This window comes from Hibiscus syriacus, unplaced genomic scaffold (assembly GCF_006381635.1).
Source record: "Hibiscus syriacus cultivar Baekdansim isolate YM2019G1 unplaced genomic scaffold, ASM638163v2 tig00110270_pilon, whole genome shotgun sequence".
NCBI lineage: Eukaryota > Viridiplantae > Streptophyta > Magnoliopsida > Malvales > Malvaceae > Hibiscus > Hibiscus syriacus.
The window spans coordinates 1,253,005-1,267,550 of record NW_024062656.1 but is presented as its reverse complement, the minus strand read 5'-3'; the positions used below and the strand labels follow the sequence as shown (position 1 = coordinate 1,267,550).

General features: G+C 33.8%; 1 pseudogene; it reads left to right on the top strand.

Moving 5' to 3' along the window:
• The first annotated feature begins 9,306 nt into the window (after window positions 1–9,306).
• LOC120115722 lies at window positions 9,307–10,958 on the top strand (annotated as a pseudogene).
• The last annotated feature ends 3,588 nt before the right edge of the window (window positions 10,959–14,546 follow it).

Sequence of the window (14,546 nt, the reverse complement as noted above, 5' to 3'; positions counted from 1 at the left end):
TGTATTGATTGTAACGCAGTAAATTTGATAAAATTAGCCTAATAATCCATACGGAATAATTATTTTGGCTTATAGGACTCATCATGTAGAAATTGTGAAATATGGAAGAGAAAAGAAATATGGTAACTATAATTAATTCTTTCCTCTCTTCGAGTTTTAAAAAATAATAATGTTAATAAAATTTTTTATTGATATAAAAAATCGAAAAAGAGATTTTGTGAATTGATGGTGAGAATTTAGAAATATCAAAATTAAAAAGATTCAATTGATTTTTTTTTTTGGAATTTTGGGAAATAAATATTGAATTAAAGTTTTATGGGAAGTTAAACAGATTATTAATGTTATAAAAATTCAATAATAACAATTTACAATTTAATAAATTAATGAGACATATTATTTTATTTTATATTTCTTAATTTATTATATTTAATAAACTCATGCGTCCTATTTTTATATTTTTTAATTTATTATAAAAATAAGAAAAATATTATATTAATTTTTATTAAAATTTATGGCCCTGTATCGTACCAAAGTGAATATACTATTATAGTGACTAAAGAAACTACTTGTTACCATAAATCCTTTCCATAGTGATTAAGAACCAGTTGTGCTAAAAGAAAATTAGTAATTTGGGTTTGGATCAATATAATGTAATATGAAAAGGCAATATGAATACATAAATATGTCGAAGCATATACAACATAAATATATAACCTATTAAACACAATTATGATAAAGAAGAACTAAAATTAATACAGATAGAGAAATTATATAGATTTAAATCATTGTTTATCTTGATTAGAGCTTTGACTCTCGTCACTTGTATTAAACTATTCGAAGTTTTTTTGTATAGACAAAGTTTTAACTATGGTCTTATTTCCAAGTTTTAATTCTTTTACTTGTAAAACTTAAATTTATATGAAATAAAACCACTTAAAAAAAATAGGTCCAAGTCTAACGTAAAGATGTGCATATGGATAATGAAACCACTTAAAAAAATTAGGTCCAAGTCTACTGTAAAGATGTGTATATGGATACTGAGCTATGCTTTGGATGTAAATGATTTGACATTTTAGACCTACTTTTAAACTTAAATAATTAATATAAGCTAGACCGATCATAAGTCAACATGTAATGGTAAAGTGAGTCTATCTAACCAATAAAGTGTGAAAAAAAGGTGGGGGCTAGGGAGAAATATATACATATAAAGAGGGGGGGAAAGCATCATAATTTTGTCAACAAAAGAAGTCATTAGGATTCAAGGAGAGTGGGTCATTATCTCTAGTATTGGACCACCCTACTTTGATACACAATCATGACTTATTTGGTGCTCAAAATTTGCCATTAAACCTGTTAATAATTTTACTTTAAACTCTGAAATGGAAGGCAATTATATTTAAATGTATCTAAAATTTATAGTCTCTTAAATATTATGATAGTAACGATATTAATTGAATCAATGTTCGATCAATTTAAATTATAATATTTAATTGGTCTAGAATTCGAAGTTTAATGTTTGCAATTGTTTACATTATTGCTTTTATTAAGAAAAAGAAATTATTTATACTAAGAAAATTATTCAATGCCCACTGTAAAATTAACTTTACACAATCCTATTTATTTTAATGTTATTTATCTTAATTAAGATTTAAGATTTAAATTTAGAAATGAATATTTGTTGTTTAAAACTTTAAGATTTAATATTAAAATAAATATAATTATGTAAATTTAGTTTTCCAATGTGTATAAAATATTTCCCTTAATACTATATAGGGGAACTTAGAAATCTTGTTTGTGATCTCTTGATGAAAGATTCAAAAAGTGAAAACTTTGCCCACTTTATAGAAAGACAGTTCATCAGCACTGAATTTAGCACCTTACATTGGTACTCCTTAGGGCCTATGATTAACTTTTCCTAAATCACTTTTAGACTTTGATAAAACCTAACCTATCCTCGTTCCCTTCTATTTCTTTTCAAAAGAAATTTCTTTACTTTTAAAAAGTTTTCCGATTCTAATGCTTAAATTTGTAGTAAACTTTATGAGATTAATATTCAATTAAAGCATTACTGCTAAAAAACTCAAGCCTTAATGCTAACAAACTCAAGCCTTAATGCTAATAAACTCAACCCTAACCGCTACTAACAACTCTGGTAACAATTACAACAAATAACAACCAGCCATAACGACCTGCACACATCAACTTACTTAACATTATCCCCATTTTCCCTTCTCCCTCGAGAAATGACTGGACACTGAGCTTTGCACGAAAAACTTCAAACTGAGATGTAGACAACGACTTGGTTAACCCATCAACTACATGATGACTAGCAGGAACATAGTTAACTAACACCTGCTGAGCTGTAACTTTTTCCCGAATAAAATGAACATCAAGCTCCACATGCTTTGTCTTAGCATGATAGACTGGATTTGCAGTTATGACCACTGCACTGCTATTGTCACACCACACCACAGGAGTCTTTGACTACTTAATCCCCATATCCAAGAGAAAAGCACTCACCCAAGTTGTTTCTGCAGTAACATCAACAACACTTATGTATTATGCCTTCATGGTAGATCTTGAGATAGACTTATGCTTTTTAGAACTGCATATGACCAAATTATCACCAACAAAGACACAATTACCCGAGATAGATCTTCGATCATTTGTATTTCCACCCCAATTAGAGTCAACAAAGGCAAAAACATGTAAACCTGCCACAACTGGGACTATAACCAGACCATGATTAAACGTGCCAATCAAGTATCGCAAAATCATTTTAACTGTAACAAGATGGCATTGCCTGGGTGCATGCATGTATTGTGCTACATTGTTAACGCTAAACATAATATATGGACGTGTATAACATACATAGAGAAGTGCCCCAACAATAATTTGATATTCATAAGCATTTGGAAGCAGATTCCCATCATCCTGTGTAAGCTTTGACGTTGCCAGCATGGGTGTAAATGCAGACCTAGCATTTTCCATCTTGGTCTTCATTAACAACTCCAAGATAAACTTTCGTTGACTAAGAATTAATGCCTCGCCACATCTCTTAACCTCGATGCCAAGGAATAAACTAAGCTCTCCAAGATCTTTTAAAGCAAACTCATCGCCCAACAGTTTTACGACCTCTTCAATTTGCGTATTTGAGTCTCCTGTTACCACAATATCATCCACATACATAAACATGCACACATACTGCCCTCTAACACAGCGAATAAATAAAAAAGTATATGCATTAGACTCCTTAAACCCTATTCGAACCAATCACTATTTTAGCTAGACATGCCAACTCCTAGGCGCATGTATCAAGCCATACAAAGCCTTTTTAAGTTTACATACCAACTGAGTACTGTCAGGAGCTCTTTGTTGAAACACAGATTGTTGTTGAATGAACACATCTTCATGTAAAAACGCATTGTTCACATCAATATGACGTAAATGCCAGCCCTTTATTACAGCGAAGGATAAAACCACATTAAGCATATCAAACTTCACCACGAGACTAAATGTTTCATTGAAGTCATGGCCTGGGATTTGTGAGTATCATTTTTCCACTAGCCAGACCTTGTATCTACTGATAGAACCATCAGGATTATTCTTCAATTTAAACAACCACTTACTCCCGACCACAGTTCGTCCTTCAGGCAGTGGAACAAGTGACCATGTATCATTTTTCTGTAAGGCTTCAAGTTCAACATATACATCATTCTTCCAATGAGAAGATTGAAGAGCTTCATGCACGTTGACTGGTTCCATAGTATTATAAGAAATTGAATATACTTTAGGCTTGAAGTCACTACACTTACTTCTTGTAAGCATCGAATGTCGATTCGTTCTAGTCTCATCATTAACTCCTACACCGGAAACTCCATCACCACATGTATTCAATATCTCAGTGCAGAGCTCCACATCATTACCAACATCAGCAACATCATTAGAAGTAGCCTCCAAAGTCAAGCTTGAAGACTAACACTCAGGTACTTCAGACACACTTCCATGTGTAAGCTCATCACTGACATTATTATTAACTGGCTCAACAGACATAGCGTCATTGCCTGAACGACTACTGTCAGCTTGCAACTTGCTAACATCAGCAACAATCTTAATGTAGCCCGATTTCGGAACACAAACCTTAGAGGTTGTACGAGAATAAATACCACCTGTAAACGGGAATGTTATCTCATCAAATACCATATGCCTAAATATATAAACTTTCTCATCAGTAGCTAAACACATATAACCTTTATGTTGTGGACTATATCCTAAGAAAGTACATGGTTGAGACCAAAATTCCATGTTATGTTTTTGAAACACCCGCAAATGTGGAAAACACTTGCACCCAAAAACCCTCATCAACTCATACTCAGGTTTCTTTCCCACAGATTCTCTAGAGAAGACATCCCATCCAATACATTTATTGGAAGGCGATTGATGAGATACACAACAGTAACAATAGCATAATACCAAAACCGTAGAGGCATTACAGCCTGAGCCAACAGTACCAAAGCAAGCTTAATAATGTGTCTGTGTTTTCTCTCAACCACACCATTTTGCTTAGACGAATGTGGACAAGCTACCCGGTGAGATATACATTCCTTAGCTAAAAAAGAAGACATACTTCGATATTCACCACCCCGGTCACTCTGTACAACTTTGATGGCTACACCAAATTGAGTCAACACCATCTGCTGAAATAATTTAAACATAGTCACTGCTTGAGACTTATCTATAAAGAAATACACCCACATATGCTGATAATACGTATCAACAAAAGATAAATGATAACGATAACCGTTGGACATAACATGAGCTGGTCCCTAAATATCAGTAAAAACAGGATAAAAAGGTATAATATAAACAGTATGTGAATCAGAAAAGTGCAATTTATGACTTTTTCCAATGCAACAAGCTTCACACATATTATTTATATCCTTAGAAATATTTACATCAATCATTTTAAAAACAACAACCACAGTGTTATATGTGGCATAGCCTAATCTTCGATGCCAAAGATCGAACACATCTGCAGCAAGAACTGAATTAACAAAAGTATTTCTACAAACATCTGGCAGACATTATCCTGAGAAAACATACAAGCGTCTTTCAATACATCCACGCAACAACACTTCCTTTGTAGTAACATCACAAACAAAACACCCTTGAGCATGAAATTCAATTAATACACCATTTTCCATAGCAAGCTTGGACATCGAGAGAAGATTTTGTGTTATTCTAGGCACATGAAGCATATCATTTCGTAACAAAGACCTAGTTGGTGTCACTAAGGTAGCATCACCAATCATATCGACATGCAAAGAAACACCATCACCAACCATGAGCGTACCTGGACCACCATGCTCCACCCTATGGGTAATATTACCAAAATTTGGAGTCACATGATGCGTAGCTCCAGAATGCACCACCCATTGATCCTGAGTAGAACCAGAGGACACACACACATGAGAAGAGTTATCTGCTGCAGTCTGACTTCGAGAACTACTCAAGCAATGCTCATAACCAGACTTTTCATACAAAACATTAGTAGCATTGGTTGAGTCCCCTGCATACTGAGAACGACTAGAATTAGTAGAAACAATGTGAAAATCCTCATCATTACGAGGCCATCACCTATCAACAAGGTGACTAGGTTTCCCACACAATTGACATTGCACACGCGATTGACCACGTCGACGAGAACATCTTCCACCAGCCCTACCTCCATAATATGAGGACTGGTGATATTGCTGATTATGTGAGTAAGAATTAGATCCAAACTTAGTAGAATTTGCACCACGGGCAATATGAGCACTCGCCAACACCATATTCTATTGAGCAACAAACTGGCCAACTGAGTTTCACCATCAATAAGGATTGTACACACCTAATCTAAAGAAATAGATTCTCCACTGGTAGTTATAACAACCATGAAAGACTGATACTCGCGAGGTATCCCTTTCAATATACTCTCAACCTGACCAACTGGGGGAATAACTACCACAAGACGCCAGGGCATTACTATTTTATTTAACTCGAGACAAATACACTCACATGTTATCTTCTCCTTTCTTGAGAGACTGCAGTTTACAATGAAGGTTCATAATAGCAGTTGATGATCTGGCGGCAAAAAATTTTAGAACAATATTCCAGACCAGTAAGTAGCCACTTAAGACGATGACTGCGAACTGTGATAAGCACTTGCTGTTTCCACAGCAAAAAAATCATCTCATCAAGTACAACATTAATCTTTTTGTTTGTAAACATTATGACTTTGCGCGAAAGAGACTCGACTTCACCAACAGTCGGGGGAGATGACATTATCAAAACATCGAGAATACACCAGCGGAAGAAAGATCACCAGGACTTTTGGCGATTGATACGATGTTGAGAAACAAGAATTTCTGAAAATAGAAGAGAACATTATTGCTTGATTTCCAAAGCATGCATACACTGTTATATAGCTCACAACTCAAGCCTTACTGCTAACAAACTCAAGCCTATCCGCTACTAACAACTCTAGTAACAGTTACAACAAACTAACAACCGACCATAACGACCTAAACATATAAGCTTACTTAACAATGAGAATAGCATTAAACATTATTTAGAGAAATAATACGATTTTAAGTTACGTAGGATAAACACGAGTTTAGTTGGAAATGATGTTGCTATGGTGCTCTTAGCTGGGAACGCCTTTACTAATGTAACATCAAGTTCGGTCAGAATTTGCCGTGCTTATCTTATTTGGGATCAAATTGAAAAAGGGGGAAATGAGCCAAAAATATATATTTTATTAAAAAAAAGTCTCTACGATATATGTTATTTTTACGAGCAAAAATCGATTCGAACGAAAATCACTTTAGTTAGGCATGCCTTTATTGACGTTGAAGCAGGTTTAGTCAGCATTTATAGTGTTTGGCCAAAGTGAACGAAAGGAAAAAAAGATTAAAATATTCGAATTTTATCTAAAAAAGCAAATATGTGCAATACGTGTCAGAGATGCATATTTGCATGAGCCGAGCATGACGGTAGTCGATCTTGGTTGGGCGTGCCTTTGTTTACGTGGAAGCATATTTAGTCAGAATTTTGTTAGGCATGGGACCAAAGTGAAAGAAAGGGAAAATAAAAAATGTATGAATTTTATCTAAGAAGAAGAAATACATACAATACGTGTCAGAGATGCATATTTTCATGAGCACGAGTACAAGCAGAACATGACAGTGACCAGGTTCGTTCAGAATCTATTATATTTGCCTTGTTTGGGAGCAAAGTGAAAGAAAGAAGAAAATGATGGTAAAAAGGGTGGAAAAAAACTATCTAGATTTATCCCAAAAAAAAAAAGGACATATGAGATTATGTCAAAGACACATATTTATGAGTACGAGTTGAAATGGATGACATTCGCTCTTAGTTGGATATACTTTTATTGACGTGAAAATAAATTTGATCAGATTTTCAGTGTTTGTCATGCTATCAAAATAAAAGAAAAAAAGGAAAAATATAGAAAAATATATGAATTTTATAATAAAAAAATAAACACGTGCGATATATGTTGGAGACACAAATTTATACTAACATGAATATAAGTCAAACAAGATATTGATCGTTCTTAGATGGATGCACCTTCATTAACGTGACAATAAGTTCTATCAGAATTTACAATATTTGTCTTGTTCACGACTAAAGTGAAAGAAAGAAAGAAAGGAAACGTAAAAATATAAAAATAAATATAAATTTTATATAAAAAAAGAGAAATATGTACGATGTATGTCAGACACAGTTTTTTTGCACGAGCACGGGATTGATCCAAACTAGACGATGGTCATTTTTAGATGCATGCACCTTTGTTGGTGGCAGCAAGCTCATTTAGAATTTACAGTTAGTCGTGTTTGAGATCAAAGCGAAAGAAAGGAAAAAAAAGAAGGGATAATGGAAAAAAAAACTCTAAGAATTTTATTTAAAAAGAAGAAATATGAGCTGTACACGTCAGATACATATATTTGTATGAATACTGTCGTTTTTAATAGTGACGGAATCAAGATTTTAATTTAAAGGTGTAAAGTATAATTAATAATAAAAATAGAGAGACAAAATTAAAATAAATTAAAATTTTAAGGTCTACATAGATAATTGTCTCTATATTTTTAATGATAAAAAAATTAGGAAGGGGAGTGGCTCCAAGCCCCTATATAACTCCGTTACTAGTTCTTAGCTGAGTACTCCTTTGCTGATGTGACAACATGTTCGGTAAGAATTTATAGAGATTATCATGTTCGAGACCAAAGTGAAAGAAAAAGAAAAAAAAGGACGAAACATAAAATAATTGTATGAATTTTATCTAAAAAAAGAAACGTGCACGATATACGTCGACAGTAACAGATACAAATGTATTTTTATTTTTTAACGTAAAATAGGATAATTTCAAATATTATCAGGTACCATTAATTTATTGAGAGTGTATTGATAATATGTGCGTTTTTAATAATTAATAAAAAAATTAGTTAAATATTACTATTAAAAAAACTCTAGCTATCCCTAGTAAAAAAAAGTACAATTTAAACCTTTATTTTACAATTAAATGATTCTTAACTCGAATATAACATAAAATATTTTAAAAACATTCACAATTGAGTCATAGTGACAAAATATCATGAACACTGGTACTAAAAATTAAAGTGTGTGGTGATCATTTATTGCTCAAAAGGTTAAATTAGGATGATCTAAGACACCCAATTAAGGGAAGAAAACGGAGGGGGTAAGCATAGGAGATGAACAAAGGCAAATTGACAAAATCATCACTAGATTTGGTCTGCAGAGACGAGGACAAGTTCACTTAAACACAAAAGAATATGGGTCCCCCCCCTACTGGTACTACTGCATGAACTGCAATGATACACAAGTTTAGTGTGTACCATTTAGTCTTACAAAAGATAACATGTGATTTTGGAACATGAACTGTTGTACTTCACGCTTGTTTTCTTGAAAGAAATACAGATAGAGACCACTGATGGTTCATGTGGTGGCTCGAGTCCGAGTCTTTTTAGATAAGGATTGGTCTGAATCTTATCTTAGAAAAAAGAAGATTTCAAGCCTTGTTTGATGGAGACCTGTTTGAGATTTTCAATATCCAACTCTGTTGAATCAAGTTGGTTCATGCAACTAGTGGTATGATTAAGAATTTGATCGAGTCGACTTTTGTTCACCATTAACCAGCTGTAAAAGGTGGTATCTAGCAAGTGTAGAGTTCAAAAACTAAATCACGCAACTGTTAGACCCACAACTGAGCTTGATACTGCGATAATGTAATGCACAATTACAGATTTTCTCCATCTATAAATACAAGCTCTATCTAAGGGAAGTGCTTCCAATTAAATCTGATTACATCAGTTTTTGTTTACACCAGTATTTCAATTCTGTTTCATGGCTCCGGTGCCTAGTTTTCCGATTAAAGTTGGGCATATAGACGATGTCCAAGAGCTAAACAAGGCTAAACCAACCACAGTTCCTGAAAGATTTGTCCAAGACATGGCTGATAGGCCGAAACTTACTGCAAATCTATCATCATCTACCGACATTCCCATCATAGATCTTTCTAAGCTCATGAAAGGAGACACAGATGAACACTTCAGAGAAGTTATGCAACTCAAAACTGCCTGTGAAGAATGGGGATTTTTTCAGGTGCTAAAAATGCATATTTTCATGCTCGATGTCTTCGTAAAAATGATTATGGAAGCTAATTTTGGAATGCATTTCAGGTGCTGAATCATGGGGTTGACCTGAATGTTCTTGAAAACATGGAAAAACTAGCCAAAGATTTCTTCATGTTACCTTTACATGAGAAACAGAAGTATCCGATGGCACCGGGGACGGTTCAGGGCTACGGTCAAGCTTTCGTGTTCTCGGAGAACCAGAAGTTGGATTGGTGCAATATGTTTGCTCTTGGTGTTGAGCCACCTTGTATAAGGAACCCGAAACTCTGGCCATCGAGTCCGGCTAACTTCAGGTAATCACAGATAACGCCATGTATGAACCTTGAAGTAAAGATGTAACACTGTTTTTAAATCTTTTTTTCCTTTTCAGAGAAATTTTAGAAATTTATTCAAGAGAAATCAGAGAACTTTGCAAGATTCTTCTGCAATATATAGCAGTGAGCCTTGGATTAAAATGGAGATTTTCGACGAAATGTTCGGAGTAGCTGTTCAAGCAGTAAGGATGAACTACTACCCTCCATGTTCGAGTCCAGACCTTGTTTTAGGCCTTAGTCCACATTCAGATGGAAGTGCCCTTACAGTGTTGCAGCAAGGCAAAGACAGCACAGTTGGTCTTCAAATCCTCAAGAACCAAACATGGTTACCTGTTCAGCCTGTTCCGAATGCACTCGTGATCAACATCGGTGACACTTTAGAAGTAAGAAACTCGGATCCCAGGCTGCGGTTCCGGCTCATATTCACCCTGTTATGAACAATGTTCAAATCTCAGTTTTGAAATTTCTTGTTGTACAGGTTCTTACAAATGGAAAATACAAGAGCGTGGAGCATAGAGCAGTAACTCACAAAGATAAAGACCGCCTTTCGATCGTCACTTTCTATGCTCCGAGCTACGACATCGAACTCAGTCCGATGCCAGAACTAGTGGATGAGAAGAATCCATGCAGATACAGAAGATACAATCATGGAGAGTACAATAAACATTACGTACCACAAGTTGCAAGGCAAAGAACACTGGATTTTGCAAAGATCCATCCAGTATCTCAAATTAACAAGGGCTCCATTTTGGACTCCCCCACTTAATAACTACTTGTGCTATTTATATGTCTCTCTGTAACAAAGTTTCTCTCATGTGCATATCAGCTTATGGAAGCTTGTGGCTTCTTTGCTTTGTAAAGCTTTCTTGTCACACTATGTTTTGTCTATACAACTTGTACGAAAATAATAATGACTTTGGTATCTAAAGAAAAATATATCCGAACTATATTTCCATCGAGCAAGTTAATCAAACAGATTAATGCGAGACTTAGCATTGATCAACTGTCACGTCAGTATTTCGTGTAAAAATGTTAGTCCACTAGAGTAATATTTACTAATGGAATACAGGTTCAAATACATGATCAAAAGTGTATAATCAAGATCAAGTTATGAAAACAACCTAATAACTAAAGCAGGTAAAAATGCCACTTTTACTGTTTTTTCTCATCAGATTCCTAATGAGCATAGAAACAAGGGAATAATAGCTGTGAAGGAATCAAACAATAAATCTAACACAGCAACATGGGGTCTTCCATTGTTCAAGGGAAAAGAGTAACCTTTTTTGATTAGTGGCAAAGACGGGAGAGCCCACACACAATGATTTTTATATGCATCTATTTCTAGCAAGTTGTGGTGGATGACTTCTAAGCTGAAATGACACAGTTTCTAACACCCAAATAGAGCACAAAGCAGAATCCATATTACACATGAAGACACTAGTTTTTTTCTCTCATTTGCTTATATTATTTATTATTATTATTATTATTATATTATATTATTATTATTAAATAATAAATAATTTTATTTACATTTCAGGCCCAAACCTGAGGCCCATTTTACAAATCCCAGAGCCCAAACATGGAGGCCCGATCAGGACAAACCCAACCTAGATAGCCCAACAGTAACCTTAAACCCATATAGGGTTTGTATCATCACCAGCAACCGCCAACTCCTCATCACCGTTGGATCTGACTTTGATCCAACGGTCCCCAGAAGGTCCAGCTTGAAACCCTAGGGTTTCATAACCCTAGGTTATCATCTCGCGCCGCCGCCTCAGCCAGAAGCTGCTGCCACGCCTCCACTGTCAAGTGACCCAACCAGCAGCTACCAACGCCACTGCCGACGCTCCGTCGTTGCCACGACACCAAACGAGGATTCCAGAAGCCAACTGCCCCCCCCCCACACGTTGGTGCCCCAGGGTGAGTCACCACATAGTTCGGTGACTCACCGAAATCCACTCTTGGGACCGGTCCGAGACAAGATCCGACGAGACTATAAAAAGCCATCACCTGCAAGATAAAAAAGGGAGAGAGCAAGAACTACAGAGAACAACAATAGAAACAACAAACAGAGGCAACCAACGGACACGGGGAAACAGAGCAAGCAAGAATACGCACCAAACAATACAAATAAGAGAGAGAGAAAAAAGAGAGAGACGAAGATAAACTTACTCTGTTCATCGGAACCCCCCCACAAACCACCGGAGAACCAAACCGTCGAAGGGAACAATCCTTGATCTACGACGTTTGGTAAGTTTTTAGGCCAAAATAACCTTAGATCGGGTTTTAGGGTAATTGGAGCTTTGATTTAGGGTAAATTGTAAATTTCCGGCCACCGTTGACGGTGGCCGGTGCCGGAGTGCGGCTGCCAACCGGTTTTCTCTCTCAGTTTTAGAGAGAGGCGAGAGAGAATGTTTAATTCTCTCTTTTAGAGAGAGAGAAAGAAGGAAGAAATGAGAAAGATTTGCCCAAGAGGGCCGGTTATAGGGTTTATATACCCTACCAAAACGACACCGTTTTGATGAAGGTTATATGTGTAATTTAGGGGATGGTCCAATTATGTCCGCAGTGTTCATAGTTTGTAATCTTTACGATTTAGTTACTGAAATCATTTTTAATAAGTTTTAATTCGGTCTTCTAATTTTATTAATTTATAATTTAGCCCATGCCAATATTTATATATTTTAGGATAAATAATATGTTTAGTCCTTGTAATTTTGTTAATTAATATTTTAATCCCAAACAACATGTTTTAATTTATTTTAATTTAATGTACTAATTTAATATAATTTTATTTTAGTCACCAAATTAATAAATGGGTAAAATAATTTGTTTAATCCCTATAATTTTAAATAATTAATTATGAATTAGGTATTTAATTTTATTAGATTATAATTTAGTCACTAATTTTAAATATTTTCATTTATTATAAAGTTTTATTGCTTTTAAATATATAGTTCTAATATTATTATTGTTTATTTATGTCTTAATTTTACATGTTTATATATTTAAATATTATTGTTATTATTATTATATAGCCATATAAATATACATAATAAATAATACTTATTTACTTACTTTTACTTTATATATATATAATTTAATTTTGCATAAATTACTTTTTTTTAAAAATCATATTTTAATATTTATTTATTTTTCAATATTAAGAAATGACAGTCTTAAAGCAACTGGATGTCTATTTTTTGATATTTTTAAATAAATAAATATTTTATCTTACTTTTATAAATTATATATATTTTAATTATCTTTAGATAAATGTTTTATTAATATTTATTTATTAATATTAAGAAAGGAGTTGTCTTAAAGCACCTAGAAGCCATTTTCTGATATTTCTAAATAAATATCTTATTTAAAAATATAGATATTAATATATTATATTAATAAGTTTGAAATAACAAGATTATGAATTAAATATATTTTTAAATTTTTAAATTTCCAATAATAGAGACAATTTATAATTAATAAAGTACTAATTTTGGGCATTATAGGTGTGCTAATCCTTCCTTGAATGTAACCGACCACGAACCCATTTTTATTAAATTTTTCGGTTATATGCAGATCAGTTTTATCTTTTAAATATTGTTTTCTTAAAAACTATTTTAAAAGATTATTTTTAGGTATTTGATCTACCTAACCCAAAAAGGTCAATGACGACTCCCAAAATATTTTTTTTAAATCAAAATCTTTTTTATCCACATTAATTTTCTCCGTCAAGTAAAAATTCGTGCCCGGACGAAAACCGGTTATGACAGCTTGGCGACTCCGCTGGGGACTAGTCAAACTTTAAAACCAATTATTAATTGTCTCTATCAATTAGAAAATTAAAAATTCATATATTTAATTTATAATTCTTTCCTTTTAAATTTTTCATAAATATACTTATTATTTTTGTAATATTTTATATATTCTTCTTTATGATTATTTTTATTTTATTTAAAGGTGTTAAATTTCATTTTTTAATTGTTTGTTAGAAATCTGAATATTTCTCCTCACACACAACACTTGCATTGCATAAACATAATCTCTATAACTGAGATTTATCCCTTTTAAGTGGGAGTAAAAGCGACGTCTTCGTGAGAATTTATTCTCCGTGTCAGACCTAGCAAGTAGCTTTCGGGATTCATATGCTCTATGTCTTCGTGAGAATTTATTCTCCGTGTCACGCATAAATAAGTGTATCCCCTCGAATTGAACTCAATCCACTTTAGTCTGTGATGGACTAGGATAAAGGGTTAGCAGCCCAAGGGGGCACTAACAAGGACAATTCGGGTACCTTTACTCTTAGAACTGAAACCCTGCATATAATAAACCTTAGAAATTCTCCTGATCTAAGACTGTACTGAATCTCTGTCCGTAGGTGTACACAAATGAGAAATAAGCTTTAGCTTTTAATTTATTTTATTTTCTTTTTCCTAAATAAATGCATGCGAACTAGAAATCATGCAGTTAGGTTAATTTTTCCAAACAAAGCATGGAACTAGAAAGCATGAGGTTA